Genomic DNA, 17360 nt, shown 5'->3' on the forward strand with positions numbered 1-17360 from the left:
TGTTTTGTTAACTTTAAGTCCTGTTGACTCTGTGGTGATGGAGAGGCAAATCACACTGCAGCACTGCTGAGAAAGCTAGAGCAAAAGAGTGGCTATCTTCTTTTTAATAGGAGTAAGCCCGAATCCTCTTGAAGCTCATTGCCTTTCAGGGCCTCCTTTACTCACCATCCATTGCTACACAGAAATCACACACTTTATAAATCTTGTAAGTATCTCATGAGGGAACCACACAAGGACTTGCATCCACAATTTTAACAGTGCTTGACCATACTCAAAGATGTCCTGGTGTGTACATCCTCATTCTCTGATTTAATTTTTGAGTCCGAAATGCATTTACCACTCCTCCTTTTGCCAGAAGATTGCTTTAGTAGTAATTTGCCAGTACAATCCTCAGCACCTGTGACCTCTGTTGCAGTCATTTGCTAAATTCCTCCCTTTGCCAGCATTTTAAGCCATAACCTTCTGTTCATTATTAAATCATTCTAAAAACATATCATCAGCTAAAATTAATCTACGAGAGGCAGAAGAAATAGCTGCAAGATGCCATATGTTGTCAGCCTTCGTTTTATTCCCTCCCAGTCTCGTAAGCCTCCTTCCATTTGTTCACTTATCAGCTCCCTGAGGGTACCTCAGACTAGTCCCATCTTATCTCTTTACCACAAAGGCGACATTACTTAAAGTACAAGCTTGAACAATGATGTCAGTCACTGTGTTTTCCTCTCCCTTTCTTTGTTACTGCACAGTACTAACTCATCCCACTCTTTTGCACTTGATAGTCACTGAAATCAGCAGTTAACAAATACAAGCTGTTTTCTGTGGATTTTTGGGAAATAACCATAAGTATCTCTCACTAAATCGTGAGGGATTTCAAACTATTTGACTACGGAAAACAAGTTAATATAAATGTTTGTTTAGCATCTTCCACAGTCAAACCAGCATTTTACCAGTAAGCTTGAGAGCAAAGACTGACAGTTACAGGCAGAGTAACTTCTTGTCCTATGGGATTATTAGAAGGGCTTCTGGTGAAAATCAAGTTAGAAAACACTCACACACTCAATACCTACCCAAGGATGCTAAACCAGAACACTCACTCCTAAATACACCGCTTTCTGCCAGCTTTAGACAAGATGGTTCCAACTTGCAGGGACAGGCTTGTAAGGCATCCTCAGTAAAGGACTTCAGCTCTGTGACTTCAAGGACCAGATGACAAACGAAGGCAAAATACGACAAACCAGGATGAGTCACCATCAAAAATGATGACATAGGCATTTATGTGACACATACATTTTGATAAGACATTTATTCTGCAGCTTGCAAGGAAAAGGAAAAGACTGTACTAAGGGCAGCTGTGAATGAAGAGCACGTTGCAAAGAGCTGACCAAAGTCACGAATCAGAGAAGACATGAGAAAAGATAAGGTTGTCTAAGGGAGGAGTAGATCAAGAGGCATAAGCATATGGTGGCTGATGAGGAATAGGAAAACAGGAAATCTAGGCCTTTTATGGAAGCAAAAGAAGAGGCACCACAAAGTACTGGCACGGTCAAGCTGTAGGGCTGCTTTACCAGCAGAACACCAGTTAGACTCCAGTTATCAATGTAATGCAACCACACGGAGCTGAACATCGTGTAGGGTTTGGTTTGGGGTTTTTTTTCCACCCCATAAAATCTCTTTCTGAATTTTTTTCTGAATTTCTTTCAGAAAATCCACAACTTAAGAGAGTTTAAAAACTTTCTGATCCTTTCCAAGTGTCTTTGTGTGATTTGGTGACCAGGAGCTAACAACATCATTACTTTCTAATTGCTACCAGTTCAATTCTGAGCTGCTTTATCTGCAGTTCCCTAGAAATCCTGGTTATTTTGAGTCGTATGCTTACAGAGCAATAGGTAACCCTTGAATCCTTTTTACCTGCTACTTAACCGATGTTTGCAGACCACCCATAGGAAAATAACTACGTTCCTTCAGTCGTGGTGAAACAAATCTCCTGGAGATAGGTCCTTGCTTAAGCACACCACTCCTGGAGCAAAGAACAGAAAACAGGTGGAAATGAAGACTCTGCACAAGGAGCACATCATAGGTTTTACTGGGGATAACAGGTTTTATGGTGAGTCTTTTGATTCTCACCTATTTTGTGTGAGGGGGAGAACCTCCTCTCTGTGGTTGTAGCAATCAGCACAAGCAATGCAATCGCCATCAAAACTGGGCTTGAGCATGATAATGTAAGAAAGTGTTTACTATTATTGACAAGCCTGGAAAATACAGCCACAAAACAGTGAAATGCAATTACTGGGAGAGCAGGGGAGAAATTGCCTGCCTGCAGTCGTTACATTCCACCTCAGAAACAATCGAAGTGCTAATCAGCTCTTGAATGCCAGTTGAAAACAAGTTTTCAGGTCAACGATGTCAGCTTGTCCCCTGGTGGTGCTTGTCCCAGGATGGGGATCCCATTTCCTCGTGGATGCTGGGTGTACCCTGCCCTTGCCTTACTAACGCAAGGTCCACCTAAAGTGATGAAAACGAAGGTCAATGGCAAACCCGGGGAGGCACTAAAATGTGGAACTCCATGAGCTGCCTAAATGAGTCCAGGAACTCTTCCGTCTTCGAATTAGGATATAAACCACACAGCCTGTGTTTTCCAGCTAAGCACAGCATTTGCTCCTGATTTAATACCTGAATGTCCTTTTCCACATCTCCCTGAATGCCACCAGAGATTTGTGTTCCCCTGTCAGTGCCGTGCACCTCCTTACGGCACGCACGCTTTCTGACAGCTTGTTTTATGGTCTGGGATGCTTTCATTCCCACTGTGAAAAGGGAGAGCAAGTCTTATCTGGCTGAGTGTACCCTATGTGCACCCCTCACAAACCATGATTAGCTGTTTCAGCTCATAGAGGGCACCTCTGACAAATCTGCAGTTAACCTGGTCCTTCTTAGTGCATGCTACACAATCTCTTCTGGCAAAATAAGCCTGTACTTCAGCCTAACATACATAGCATACTATGTAGGCTGTTTTAATTCTTTGATTCTTTAATATTTAATTCTTGAATATATTTAGGTCTGTTTTGTGAAGTTCTGGAATAACTATTTTAATACCAATATTAATGATTGTTAAATGCAATAATAATGTAAAGTTTAATTGAAAATGTATAATAAGCATTAAATAGTTGAAATTACTGGTTTTGAACTGGAAGAGAGGTTAGAACGATTCAAATGCATCCCCACAGCTTACCAATACAGTACAAGCAACCGTCTCAGTTGTATTTTCAATTTAGTCGCTAGGATTATAGCTGGCTGGACTAAATCCCAGCTATAGCTCTGCCATGGTCAAGTAAGGCATACATGTCACTGCAGTTTAGTGAGCTGCAGACACTTAAACCTGACTGAAGCTTAAGCAGATCAGGAAGATGGTCAGCCTGTGGTATATTCTCAAATGCCAGAAATGCAAAGGGGGAAGAGAAGCCCTTAGATTTTAATAATTTAAACTCATTGACTACTCAGTCCAAACCCAACTGGGACAGAATTGCGTGCTTATGTTTCTTCAGGATGCTTTAATGCTTTTAATCCTTCATTATGCAAGAGGGCTTTAATCCAAAGTAAATTGCAAGAGAGCAACAAACCCAAGGACCTCGAGAGTTTTGATTTTCAGGTCCAGTTTGGCCTAAAGGCACCAACGCTTTTAGAAATATAGAAACAACTGGGTTGGAAAATACCTTTAAGCTCATCCAGTTCCACCGTTCCCCAGCACTGCCAAGGCCACCACTGACCCATGGCAATGAGGCCTCGTCTCCGCGGTGCGTGAACACTTGCAGAAATTATTACATCTCAGTAGAAGCCATGGCTGATGTGCTGCGGTTTCGGGCTCTATGCAGACAAGATACGGGGTTTTAGCTTTAATGCTCTGTACAGCTGTAAAGTTTGATCGTTCTTTGGTGCGCACATCCAGGACGATGTGCACACTGAAAAATAGATCAAGGTCATTTTGTTCTTCAGTGGGACAACTTCTACTTCCCATGCGGGTGTCTGCCAGCTGTCTCTTCAGACTTGAAGAGTCCTTCTGCTCTATTTGCACAGGCAATCGGGAAAGGAGCTTTAGTCAGTAATTTGTCCATATTGCAAATAACAAATATCTCACTTGTAGCCACAGCGGACACAGATAAGACTGAATAAATACTTAAAAACCCAAAATCCATACTTCTAAAGAGAGAAAGCATAACTTTCTGGGAAAATAGGGAATATTCTAAGTACATGGCATTTCTTTTACTAAGTTAGATAATTGCTGACATTTTACAGATATGAAGACGTCGATACAAATAAGATACTTTTGATTTCCTTGATCTGGCAGAGGTAAGCGATGACCTGCCTCAGAAGTAAAGAGAAAGATCCCTTCCGATTCAGGTGGCCTCAGCTGAGACTGCAGCAAAATGACAAGAAAATGTCACATGCACCAGACTACAAGTCATTCCTTTTCGGAATAAAATGGGAGCCATCGCAGCACTGCTTTGTAATGAGACCTCCGATCAGTCATCATTATGATGACAAATGTAAGGCACTATTCACCTGAGCTGAACGTAAATTAGTGACTGCACTGTAATAAATCTTGGCTAAAATATTAAACTCAATGAAATTACATTCATTAACTCAAGAAATAACTTACCCCTTGGCATATGGAAAGCTCTGGGCTGTTACGTGAGAGCAGCTGAAATCTTTGGGAATGGGTAATGGAGAACAATAGCATCTTTTTCATGGAAAGACGAGTGGAAAGTCTACATAGAGAATATCCTCCCAGGACACACCTGGAAATAGGAATAAATAGTTTTATATTCATAATTTACTGAACGGTTTTAGATAAAAATAGGTTGTATTTTATGAAGTTGTAGCTCCTCATAAAGAATGGAGAGACATTTATTGAAAGAGCATGTTGACTCACAGAGGATACTAATAGTGTTCCCAGTAAAGACCACAACCTATTGTGAAGCCTGTCTTTAGCATGGGTTCTCCTACACAGCCTCCTCTTTGAGTCCTTCTGCTTTCTGCCAGCTTTTGACCTTGCAAGCACTCAGGAAATGTCATGTTATGGATGGAACTCGTAAGGAATTTTCCTCTGACATTCCCTTACTCTCCAGTTCCTCACTTGCACCCCAGGACGCATGCACCTGCATGGATCAACAGATCATTTCAGCAGTAAGCTTCCTGAGGCTTGCATTAAAATGTCCAGCTGATGAGACTACATTTGGAGGGATGTTCAGCTTTGATTTCTGCTCCTGAACCTTACCTACGTTTGACACGAAAAGGCAAGGATGCAGCATCCATGGCTGGGAGACAGACCCCAGCTCACTACAACCTCCATTTACACACTGGACATTATCCACTTCTTACTTTTGAAAGGCTCAGAAAGCTGGCCAAATCCAACCCAATTTCCACTGAAACTCTCCGAAGTCCTTCCCAGTGAAAGCTGTAATACCTGCCAACTGTCACTTCTCAGCTGCGTTATCCAAACATTAATTCTGAAATCTTTCATGAAGGACAGAACCACTATTTGTTTTCCTTTTTGCACTTAGAATACAGACATTTCATTAACATTCTGTGAATGACGAAAAAGGGCTGCCTTCCCAAGCAGCCTTTGAGCCTCAGAAGGGAAAGATCCTGCCTGAACGAAATAAGGTAATTTTGATGGCTGCATCATAGAATCCCAGACTGGTTTGGGTTGGAAAAGACACCCAGCTCCATCTCCCTGCCATGGGCAGGGACCCCTTCCACTGGAGCAGCTTGCTCCAAGCCCCTGTGTCCAACCGGGCCTTGAGCACTGCCAGGGATGGGGCAGCCACAGCTTCTCTGGGCACCCTGTGCCAGCGCCTCAGCACCCTCACAGGGAAGAGCTTCTGCCTTAGATCTAACCTGAACTTGCCCTGTTTCAGTTTGAACCCATCATATGAACACACTCCATTCTTGCAACACCACTGCAGTGAGCTCTTAATCAGCAGCATTAATGTTGATTCCTTGACAGAACAAGGTCACACCACCACATCATACCTTGTCCAGAGCATCTGCCTGGGTGAGGGAAGCGGCAGCACTGACACCCCAAGTGCTGATCCCACACTTCTGCTCAGCTTGGAAGACCTTACAAATTAAAGCAGTAAGCTGCCAAATCACATCACAACTTAGCACTAGATCATTCAGGAAAGGAGAAGACCAGCAAAGTGCATCATGACTCATGCTCAGTTTTGTATTTGTTTTTGCAGACTCCCAGAAGCCTGCCAATAGTTTGCTGCATGTAGGAATATTCTCTACTGCCCACAAAGAGATGCACAAACCACTTTATAATTCATCATTTTTACTGCTATGCTGACAAACCTTTATTAAGCCAGCAGAACAGATCTTGCACTGCGTCATGGGACATTCACGTTGGTTTTGCCGCAGTGAGGTACAAATCCCAGGTCCTCTCTTTTCACAGAGCTTAGACTTTAGATTAAAACAATTTAGTTTCAAGCTTATTTAGTAAATCTTTCTGCCAATCTCAGGGTAAGTTTTCTCTCACATGTTATTTGAAGGATCTTGTATCATTATGCTGGGAGAGGAACAAGATTAACTGCTGATATCCAGGGGGAGGAAAGGGAAAATGATCATTATTAATTCTGTGCCTTGCTGTAAAATGGCTCGCTATTATTTGCTGGTTTCACAGGTTTCACTAGAATGTACGACAATGGAACTTCCACCTACTCGCGCACGACTTGTTAGGGGCTTTATGCACAAAAGCAAATCCAGAAGGGAGAAGGAGAGAGGTGTCCTGGCAGACAACTTGGGGTCACCCCTTGCTTGGTGAGAAAGCTCCCGGCTGACCTGCTGCACTGCTGGTATCTCCAGGAGCCACAGGCACAGTCCTCACCAGCCCACTCCTAAGGCTGCAGTACCATGATCTGGAAGGTGGATCTCCCCTCTTCAGTAGAAAGCCATCTGTGGAGGGTGAAAACACCACGCAAGAAGACAGAGCCAATTCTAATCTCAACCCCTTCAGCTTTCCCTGACTTTTTCACACTATGAGTAGGCAACATCTCGGTGTTGTCACTCCATTATCACCTTGTGGCTGAGTTTGGAATGTCCCTAATAAAAAAGCCTTTGTGTCTGTGTTTCACTTCCAACTGACATGACATTGCCAACTCTGTCAATCCTAAACCCAGGAGAAAAGTTATGTTCTATCAATCTTAGTTAAGACTACAGTCAGGGAAATCCACATCAGCTAGCTATTTAGATATGGGATCATGGCCAGTCTTAGAAATATCCTTGTGCAGCTTGGGTTGGAAAATGATTGGAGCAGGCATCAGACTTATTTCATAGGAGACTGTCTCTATCATCATTGTAATCTATCTATCCATCATTGTAATCACACGAGCCCATGGTCTCTAGAAGAGCTGACAAATTTGCTACGGGGAGGAAAACCAGCAGCTGTTGAAAGACGCCTTATAGAAGAGGTATTTCATTAATTATATCCTTCACTACCTGAAACAAAGTAAAGCAAAGGCTAGGAAGCCAGAAGATAACTTCTGCTCCTAACTAAGCTGGAGAATGTGCCCTTCAATGCAAACACAAGATCCTCCCCAAATACCTAAGTGTCATCCCTTATCCCCTTTCCTCATTACATCCAGCAATCTGACATCCTGGATATCAAATGTACATGTACCATGTACAGACATTTCTCCTTACTTGAATCTCCAAACCCTGTAATACACATTTCCAGCCTATTAGAAATACCTCTAGTCTGGGAATGGCTGGGCTAACTAGTGCTCAGTCCATACTGAGAAGCATAATCATATCCAGTTGATCTCCCAAAACCTCAATAGATTCAACTGACTGTCATCCTCGCTATTTCTTTTCTATTACTTTCCCAGCAGACCAAATCCAAGGCACAACAGATAGAGGAATATATGTGGAGTTAATTACAGGCACTGGAGAACAGCCAAGGAGATACACTGCTATGAAACATTCACTCACATTCCAGAGGTCATATGAAAAAACGTAATGGGATTCCCAGCTTCAAGACTGCATGGAAATGAGAGTGGGGAGCTTCCCATAGGAATAGAAAAATGTAAGCTAAAAATGGCAAGTCAGACAATAGGGAAGGAAGCTTCAGGACTTAATGCAGGGAGCTGTGCCCTCCTGAAGCGAGCACACACATCTTTTGCACTGAAATGCAAAGCGCAGGTTTTAAAACCCAGCATGTGAGTACGCAGTGCTAAAACCAGGGAAAATCGTCCCGCCAGCAGGTGAGGCCCCTCTCCAGGTGCCTGACTGGGGGATAAATGCTCACATAGCAAACAGCAAACATCAGGCGGATTTGTTCTGATCTTCTTTCCCGATTTCCTCCATACTGATTTGATACTTAAACCTGTGCAGCCAAGAGCCAGAAGAGCCTGGCTTGGATTCCCTGGAACTGAATCTGTCTTGGTTAAATCCCCCGTTTCTGTACAGTCCAGCTGCCACAGCAGGACAGCCTGGTTTCCACAGCCTCCAGTGGGACAGACCGACGGATGCAAAGGCATGAGAAGGGTCAGGATTCCCAGGTACAGCTCTCCCAAAGGGGGGAAAAAGGACAAATTGTGAGGCCTGGAGCACCTCTGTGCCCGCTGGGGTCAGGAGCACAGGGTTAAAGCAAATCTCCTCATGGATCCCACTCCCTGTGCTCAAGGAGCACACGTACTATGCTTATGGGCAGCAAGTCCACAGGATCAGGCTAGAGCATATGCTGCAGACATCAGACTCCCCAGCATTAACTGTTTTACCTTACAGACCATCCCCTGCTGCAGAGCATTTGCTGTTAATATCAGCATAACCTTAGAGGAGTAATTACTTCATCCGGACCAACCTGAAAAGGAATCAGTGAGACCTGAACAGATTTATTCTACATTCATAGACATTATATATTCCTAATTCACCTTCCCTTGACTGCTTTCCCACCTACATCTAACTTACAAATACACCTCTCTCAAATATACCTCTTTCTTTCATACCTCCCAGTATTTGTTGCAGTCACAGTGAGTACCAGTATTGCTGTAAGAAGAGGTGGGTCTGCCGGTCTTCACAGAAAGATGCTGTTGAAGGATGAGATCACCCAGCTACAAATCCACACGTCCTTTTATACTTCAGAACTGCTTGACCAGCATGCACTCAGTAACCCAATACAGATTACTCAAAGGCTGGTCAGCAGTCTTTCAAGACAGACAGGTTTGTTGAGATGACCACAGTTCAAGTTCCTCACTGCAGCTAACACAGAACTTCCACATTAAAAAGAGAAGCCACAGAGATTTCATAGTTCGATGTTGAAGTGTTAGAAACATATTTAACCACTAGACATTAAGTCACTATCAAAGTCCCTCTTTGAAGAGTGAGCTTGGATCACACCACCTGGTTTGAGTTGACTCACTCTGTAGAACATTCTCTGGTCCTTCGAAGCAAAAGAGGGCATTGTGAAGTGATGCATCCACGTACACCACAGGTGGAAGTTGTCTACTTCAATCTGATGGGTGTGTGACAGTTTACACATTCCCTTTTCCAGCTTCCTTTGCCTTATCACCATGTTCTAGGAAGTTGCTAGCCCTGCTCAAGGCCCTGCTGACACTCAGGTCATAGTTGACACTGCTCATTCTTTATTTCACCGTTGTCTCCTCCTGGGCTCCTGTCAATAGGCTCTGGGTATTGGTGGTCTCTTTGTTGGTGTTTCCCTTCAGGCCTCTTTCAGGAATCACTGACTTTCATCTCCTGGTGACATTTTCACTCGGGTTTGAAGAGAAGCTTCTTGTCCAGGTTGCCGAAAGGGACAGCTCCATCCCGTGATCCAGGAGCAGCGATTTGGGAACCAGGAAAAAAACCCAATCAAACATATTCATTATGAAAATAAATTCTCCTTATGGTAAATTAAATGGGGGCTGGGGGAGAAGGCAGGATGAAAAGGGACCAATGCTTAACCTGTGAGTTCTTGTGGTTGACAACTCTTTCATCCAACCCCCACGCTGACACAGCCCATTACAGCCTTTACGCATAGTGGGACCTGTTCCCTGCGTGTGCAAACCACAGAGTTCTCTCTAACGGCACAGAGCTCAGAAGCTGATCTTTTCAAGACCCCCCAGAACCTAACTGCAGGTATATGGAAACCTCATCCCTTCTCAGATACCACAGGCTGCAGAGCAGCCATGGGTTTCTCATCTCAACTGCTGCATGAATTCTGGATGAGCTAAATTCTCCCCTGTGAGAACTAACGGCAGCTGGTAGGCACAGGGGCTTCTTAAGAGGTTCACAGCCCCATGGACAAAATCTCAGCGACATAAAAGCACTTTGTGCTTTGGTTCAGATAGTGAGGCATGCAGAATCCTTTCATGTGCGTTACAGCACAGTAACACCACTGACTGCAACAAAGCTGCTGCCGCCTTTGTATGTGAGAGAGATGAACCTGGCCTCTCACTGCAAAATGTCTGGATCTTTCTTCTGTCATTCAGCCAACAGCACTTTCAATTTGTCTTGCTGACATCCCCTAGCCACAACGTCCATCCATGCCATATCGTGCTTCCCGATCAGACTTATGTATGTGTGGGATGCAACTGTATCCTTAATGCGGGCCTCCAAGAGAAATGCAGACTATTAAAAGCATTCCTTCCAATTTTAAACAGGATTCTGCCAAAATACTTAAATATAGCTGCTCAGCAGACTGCACAGTGGTTACTGTGATGAAGTGAGACACCAGCTTAAGCTCTGTCTGCAGCACAGATTTAACCAAGCTGGGAGCTGGTTAGCAGGGCAGTCTGTTGATCTGGGCTCATCTCTTGCTATAATACATCCTCAGTCCTATTTGCTCCCATCAACAGAGCATCCCGAAGTGTCTGTGGGTCTAGGAAGCCATGTGAGGGTATGCGTGTGCTATCCACGGATGTGATGCTATAGGCATGCAGCAGAAGGAATGGCTGAGGGTTGTTCAAACCCTGATTTAAGGCCAGGAATCTAAAGGTGATTATAACAAAAGCCTGGCTCCCAGCACTGCTTTGCAAGCCAAGACCAGGTGAGTTTGTCTCTGAACAGTTGATGATTTACTTTCTGATCCACATCCCTGGATACTCCTTTTCTCCTTTCTTTTTTCACAGCATTGACGCAAAATAGCACTAAACCAACACCAGAGCCAAAGGATAATGAACACTTTCCATCACATTGCACTGACTTTATCAAGCAGTGGGCGGATTCACTGCCACGGTAGTGGAAGTACAGCTCAGCACTGGTTCCACGCTTTAGACGTGCAGTGCTGCTGGCACGCACACAGGAACGCCTACAGCTCTTGGGAGAATATGAGAGGTGACCTAAAATATTTGTACACACTGGGTTATTCAAACAGTTTGCAAAATCCTTCTGAGACTGAGCCTTATTGCAGCTTGATCTCTGGCTCTGGGCTCCAGAAACAGCTTGCACTTAACATGGAATTTGCTGGGAATCTCAATTATATCCCAGCGCTGAATGCTTGGCCAAGGAGAGCTCGGGTCCCTGCCAGCAGAAATATACCCAGGGAGACAGGCTGCCTCGGTGTGTTTTACCAGTACCCCAGCACACACTGGGCTGATCTCGGGCATTTCCCTATGAACCACCTCAGAAGGATTTGCATCTATATGGAAATCTTTATCGTGTAACCGTTAAAGGGAGGGAACAAAAGAAATAGGTGAAAGGAAAAGAAACTAACCTTTACATAAGTGTGTCCAGGCAGCCACTTAACCTCATCTGGTTTCACCTTTCTTTGCATGCAAGCCTTCAGCTACAGATGCAGAAGTGTTGAGATTTCCTTTCCCTTAGAAGAGATCTATAAAATACGCCCTTTTTTTTGCCATTATAACAACCAAGTATCTCCTATGGAACAGAAACGGGAGTGAATGATTTGCAAGTATTTGAAGGTGAACAAAGAATAAAGGCATTCCAAGACATCACAGCACAAAACAAGCCCTGGGCTAAAATTCAGGGGAAAGAAAACAACCAAGCTCAAGGAATTGTGCCTGGTCACTTAGGAACTGCTTGTGCTCACAGAGCACAAGACAAGGTGTGTCAGGAGGAGCCTTTAACGCTGGGGAGAGGATGGAAACCACGAATGTCACAGGCTAGCATGAAAACATCAGTGCTCACCAGCAAGGGATACCCAGGCACCCCCTGCTTTGTAAGGGACACAGTTGCTCTGTTTGCTCTCATCCCATACTGGCTGCAGAGCCTTAGGTCCCAAACTCTGGGGGTTAGGCTAAAGCAGCAGAGCCTTTGCCTGAACCCAGCTTTCATGTTCATGGTCGCATCGGAAGCCTGTATCATCGGACTTCAAATATCAAAGCAGAAATCCCAGGGCTGGGTTTGTGTCCCGAGCAACAGCTCACCCTTCCTCTCAAGTTGCCCAGAAATAACATTGACATAAGACAAAGGGTTGACAGACATTTTCCAAACCCCTCTTTTTAACAGCATTCCCAAGCTCAGTGTTATTCAAGCTGTCCATTGCTCCTGATGAGCAGCAGATACACAAACTCTGCTCCATGCAGGGATAAAAAGGGTGTATGCAGAGAGCACACACAGCATCCATGCTACTGTGCCCAGGGCTGTTCACTGGCACCGACTGATGGTCTAGGACAGTGGCATGAGCTCACCTTCCAGTGCTTCCATCCCCTCCACGGGAGCAGGAGGACTCCACTGCTGGATGCTGCCTGCCCCAGGGCACAGTCTCACTGCCTCTATGCTTTTAAATTCATTTTCTTCAGCCTGGATCAGGAGCCGACACTCGGAACATCTCTCCTGGTTGTCATCACCCCGGTGTGCTTTGGGTTCACAGCCCCAGGCAGTGGCACAGTGTGCAACCCAGGCTTCCTCCCTGTGAAACCTGCTTAGAAGATGAGCTTGGATGGATCACAGTGCCTCACCCCAAAGTTTCTGGGTTATTCTTTATCACTAGAAGCTGAGTTGCAGCACTCAAGCCTTACATCCATCGGTCCCACTTCCTCCTCTAACAGTGCACTCTGCAAGCATGCCCACACTGTTACCTGCTACCAGGACCCTCTCCTCTCCTTGGACCCACAGCTGGTTCTGCAGCCTCCCAGGCAGTACCTGTCCCAGAAACCTACCTCTTTGCAAAGTCTTCACACACCCCATACATCGAGTCCATCAAATCAAAGCAACACTGCAATGCAAATCCATGGAAATCATAAACAGCAACAGCAGAGCTGCCCTGCTCCCTGCCTCCAGGCCAGGGTGGATGAGGCTTTGGGTAACCTGGTCTAGTGGGAGGTGTCCCTGCCCTCGGCAGGGAGTTGGAACTGGATGACCTTATAGGTGTTTTCCAACCCAAACCGGTCTGGGATTCTATGATGGAAAACATACTGAGAACAAGCAGGGCTGAAGAGCCATTTTCCTGTAGTAAGTGCCCAGAATCCACGTCCTGTTCTCTGCTGGCGCGGCCTTGAATTAGTTTAGGTTGGAACACTTTCCCCAAAGGGCACCACGTTCTTTACTGCACAAAACCCAGCCGGGCTCTCCGCAGCAAGTACAACGCACGGCGCTACTGGACTCAGCACATGGATCTCGTTTCCTCCCTGCTCGCTCATCCAGGGTGCATGAGGGAGGCCCGGAGAGTTTTACAGCCTAGTTGGAGCTCCCCTCATCTCGCTTGTGCGCCTGTCCCGGTGACCTGAGGGTTAGCCTCACCTCCTTTTGCTGCTCCCGGCGCTCGGATGCTTACCAGCCTTCAGAGCAAAGGCGAACCGGTTTTGATTATAGCAGAGTGCCACCTAGTGCCAGGCAGCTTTGGAGCCAAAGACGGGCTCTTCCCGGCGAGCAAATACTGACCGGACATCCACTCCTCACTTGCCGTCGGAACGGGTGCAAGGAGCGCCCACGAAGTAACAGCGGGAAGGTGACAGCAGGGCCTGAACCGATTCCGTTCTTTGTAAGGCTGACTCTTCACTGTCTGCCGTTAACGGAGCTCGGCAGCTCAGGGTGAGGGCGTTCAGACCGTTCCGCGAGCTCCGCATCTCAGCGCGTGGCATGAGGGATGTGAATGGAAGAAGAAAATGTGACCAAAATAGGTTCGAAGTACTCTAGAAATGCCAAAGAATAGAGGGGATGGGGGAGCATGTGTATATATATATATATATGTATACACACACTTAAATATATATGTATGCATATTCACATACGTACATACATATATACCTAGAACTTTGCTTTAGGCCAGCTGAAGTGTTTGGCTTTGGCAAGGCAGAAAAAGCAGTTCTCAGTTTGTTGATGCAGGAAGAGGGAGCAGGCAGAGCTGTGCAGTGGCGGCCAGCGGGGGCAGTTACCTCTGTGCCACACTGGCTCCTACCGCACTTCTGGTGCGGGACGGGTGGGAGCTGCACCCTCGCTGCGGGTGGGCACGCTCTGCGCTGCTGACACCGCAGATTCCGCTGCGGGCAGAACCGCTGGGTTTCAGCATTCACTGGTTGGAATTGCTCCTCAAGGAGCTGGACACCGCAGAATGAAGAGCGGGGAGAGCCAGCATCCTGCGCACACACCGGTATTACTGCTAATGCTAAACAGAGACTTGGCGTGACAGTTTGAGGTGAGGCGGCTGTGCTGCAGGCAGGGCTCTTAAAGGGATCCCCTTTCCCCCGCGTTTGGGAAATGGAGAATGGAATGTCAATGGAGCTCCCATGTCAGAGGGTGAATGCGTGTTCTGATTGACTCACAGAGCAGGCAATCTCCAGGCCTGTGGGTTTCACAAGTGGGAAACCCTCTGTAATGGGGGGGGACACGCTTGTACGCGTGTCCCATTGAACAAGGGTCAGGCATTTTACAGAACAACAAGCCTCAGCTAAAATGCTCCGTGGCCGTTTCGAGAGCCATTCCCTCCCCTCCAGCTGATACAACTGGAACCAGTTTCCACCCGTCCCACTTGTGTCTGCTTCCCTTCTGTAAAGTCTGAGCAAAGTATTTCCGCTCCCTCGCCCTCCTTAGGCTTAAGGCTGCCTGATATCCCTCTGATCCACAGAACCGGGGGAAGACTGCCATGAGGTGCCGTGGTCCATTACAGACACAGCTCCTTACCCCTGGGACACGCCGGAGGGTGACAGTTCTGCGGTGGAAGAGGAGCATGAGGCCTGTGAAGTCATAGCTGAGAACAGGAGAGCTAAAGAGAACTGGGTCACGTCTGAGTGCTACCATCTGGCCGCAGCGCCCGGATTACCCAGGAATGCGCTCCACATGTGCCTCTGGAACAGGACTGCGAGCTGCCAGAAGGAAAACGCTTCACAGCTGAGCCCCGCGCTCTGCTCCGAGCAGCTCGGACGCAGGGACCGGGAGGAGCATCCCACCGAGGGCAGCACGGAGCCTGCTCGGGATCAGCCCCTTGGTTTCACCGGTGCAGCTGGGGCTCCTGCTGGGTTGTGGTTACAGCCTTCGGCTGCGACAGCAGCTTCCCAACGGAGAGCGGTCTGCTAAACCAGCGCGGAGCAGGGGGCTGGCATAGAATCACAGAACCCAGCCTGGTTCGGGTTGAAGGGACCCTAAAGCTCATCCAGCTCCAACCCCTGCCTCGGGCAGGGGCCCCTTCCGCTGGAGCAGCTTGCTCCAAGCCCCTGTGTCCAACCTGGCCTTGAGCACTGCCAGGGATGGGGCAGCCACAGCTTCTCTGGGCACCCTGTGCCAGCGCCTCAGCACCCTCACAGGGAAGAGCTTCTGCCTTAGATCTAACCTGAACTTGCCCTGTTTCAGTTTGAACCCATCACCCCTTGTCCTATCGCTGCAGTCCCTGATGCAGAACTGCTTTGCTGAGCTCTGGGGTGAGCTTCCAGGCTTTATTCCTGTAGCAACAGCACCGTGTTTGTGCCAAGTTCCTTTTAACAAGGACATAAACAGGTTTTTAAGTTCCCAGTTCCAGTGCAGTGCCCACACAGCACCAGAGACACTCATTTACAGCATAAGAACTGCCAGGGGCTTCTGTACTTCCATACTAGACAGCATTAGAAGCTCTATTCCTTGTCTGATGCAGGCAGCTTATGACTTCCTTCCTTTATGATATTCTGGCCTGCAATTACAGGAGCACAGGAAAGTGGGAATGCTCTTAAGAGAGACTAAACATTATAGCTCTGAACACAATGGGGACATACAATAATGTCTCCACACACACATGGAGACTGACTGGAATGACAAGACAGCAGATTTTAAGGTAAAATGGATTCTGAAGCAGCAGCAAAAGCAAATGCCACCTCTTGCTTCTAGCCTGGGCGGTCAGCGATGCACAGAGCGCGGAGTGTGCTCTGTGACAATGAGGACTCAGAGCAAGGCAAAACAAGGTACGTGTGAAACTAACAGCGGATGATGGAACGTCCCACAGCTGGGGATAGAGTATTGCAAGAGCTACCTGGAGCACTTACCGGGCTCATGAGACAAAAGCGTGTCCTAGAAATGGTAACTTACAGGCATTTTATGAAACACTAAAGCTGGGACAATGTGACCGATTCAGTCATTGAGAATGCACTGAGGAAGGGTGTTTTTACAGCTGCCCCCCAAACCAACAGTCGAGGCCACGAGGATGCTCAGGCACTGCAGCACCTCCCATACACAGACAGGCTGAGAACACTGGGGCTGTTCAGCCTGGAGAAGAGAAGCTGCGTGGAGACCTCAGAGCAGCTTCCAGTGTCTGAAGGGGGCTGCAAGGATGCTGGAGAGGGGCTCTTCTGTAGCGATAGAGCCAGACCCGCACAGGAGGGTGCCAGGGACCCAACCCAGGGAACGGCTCTGGTACAACCACTGTCCCTCCACCGCACCTCTCCCAGTCCTCTTGCCTTGCCCTCCCACTGGGAATGCTTTTCCCCCTGTGCTCCTAAACCTTAATTCACTGTGGCCTGAGGCCATCCGTGTTTCCCTTCCAAACAAAAAGCCCCAAAGCTTTGAGCAGCCGCAGGTTTGCTGCTTGCACGCACACGCAGACGCACCATGCACATGAACTACATTACTGTGTGTACCCTGCCCAGTCTTCTGTACTGTATAATCCTACTGTAAGCAGTTCTTCAGTCTCAGTTGATTAAAGCATTAGTAGAAAACATCTGTCAGAAACAGAGATCAGGCAACGGGCTGAGGCTTGTGCAGGAGGAAAGCAAACAAGCAGAACAAACACCGCCTAAGGAATAGCCACCTCATGTCACACTAATCCTTTCACTGCCAGGAACCAAGGTCTTGTTGGCACGAGGCACCAGAAAGGAGAATTTGGTGCTTGTTTGGCTCGGCCGACCTTAAATCTCACATTGTACTTACTTATAGCCTGATTCAGCCGAGACACCGCACCAAACTTAAGTGAATATAAGGGGTAAATATAACACACCTGATGGGTGAGGCAG

Source organism: Lathamus discolor, chromosome 5 (genome assembly GCF_037157495.1).
Source record: "Lathamus discolor isolate bLatDis1 chromosome 5, bLatDis1.hap1, whole genome shotgun sequence".
NCBI lineage: Eukaryota > Metazoa > Chordata > Aves > Psittaciformes > Psittacidae > Lathamus > Lathamus discolor.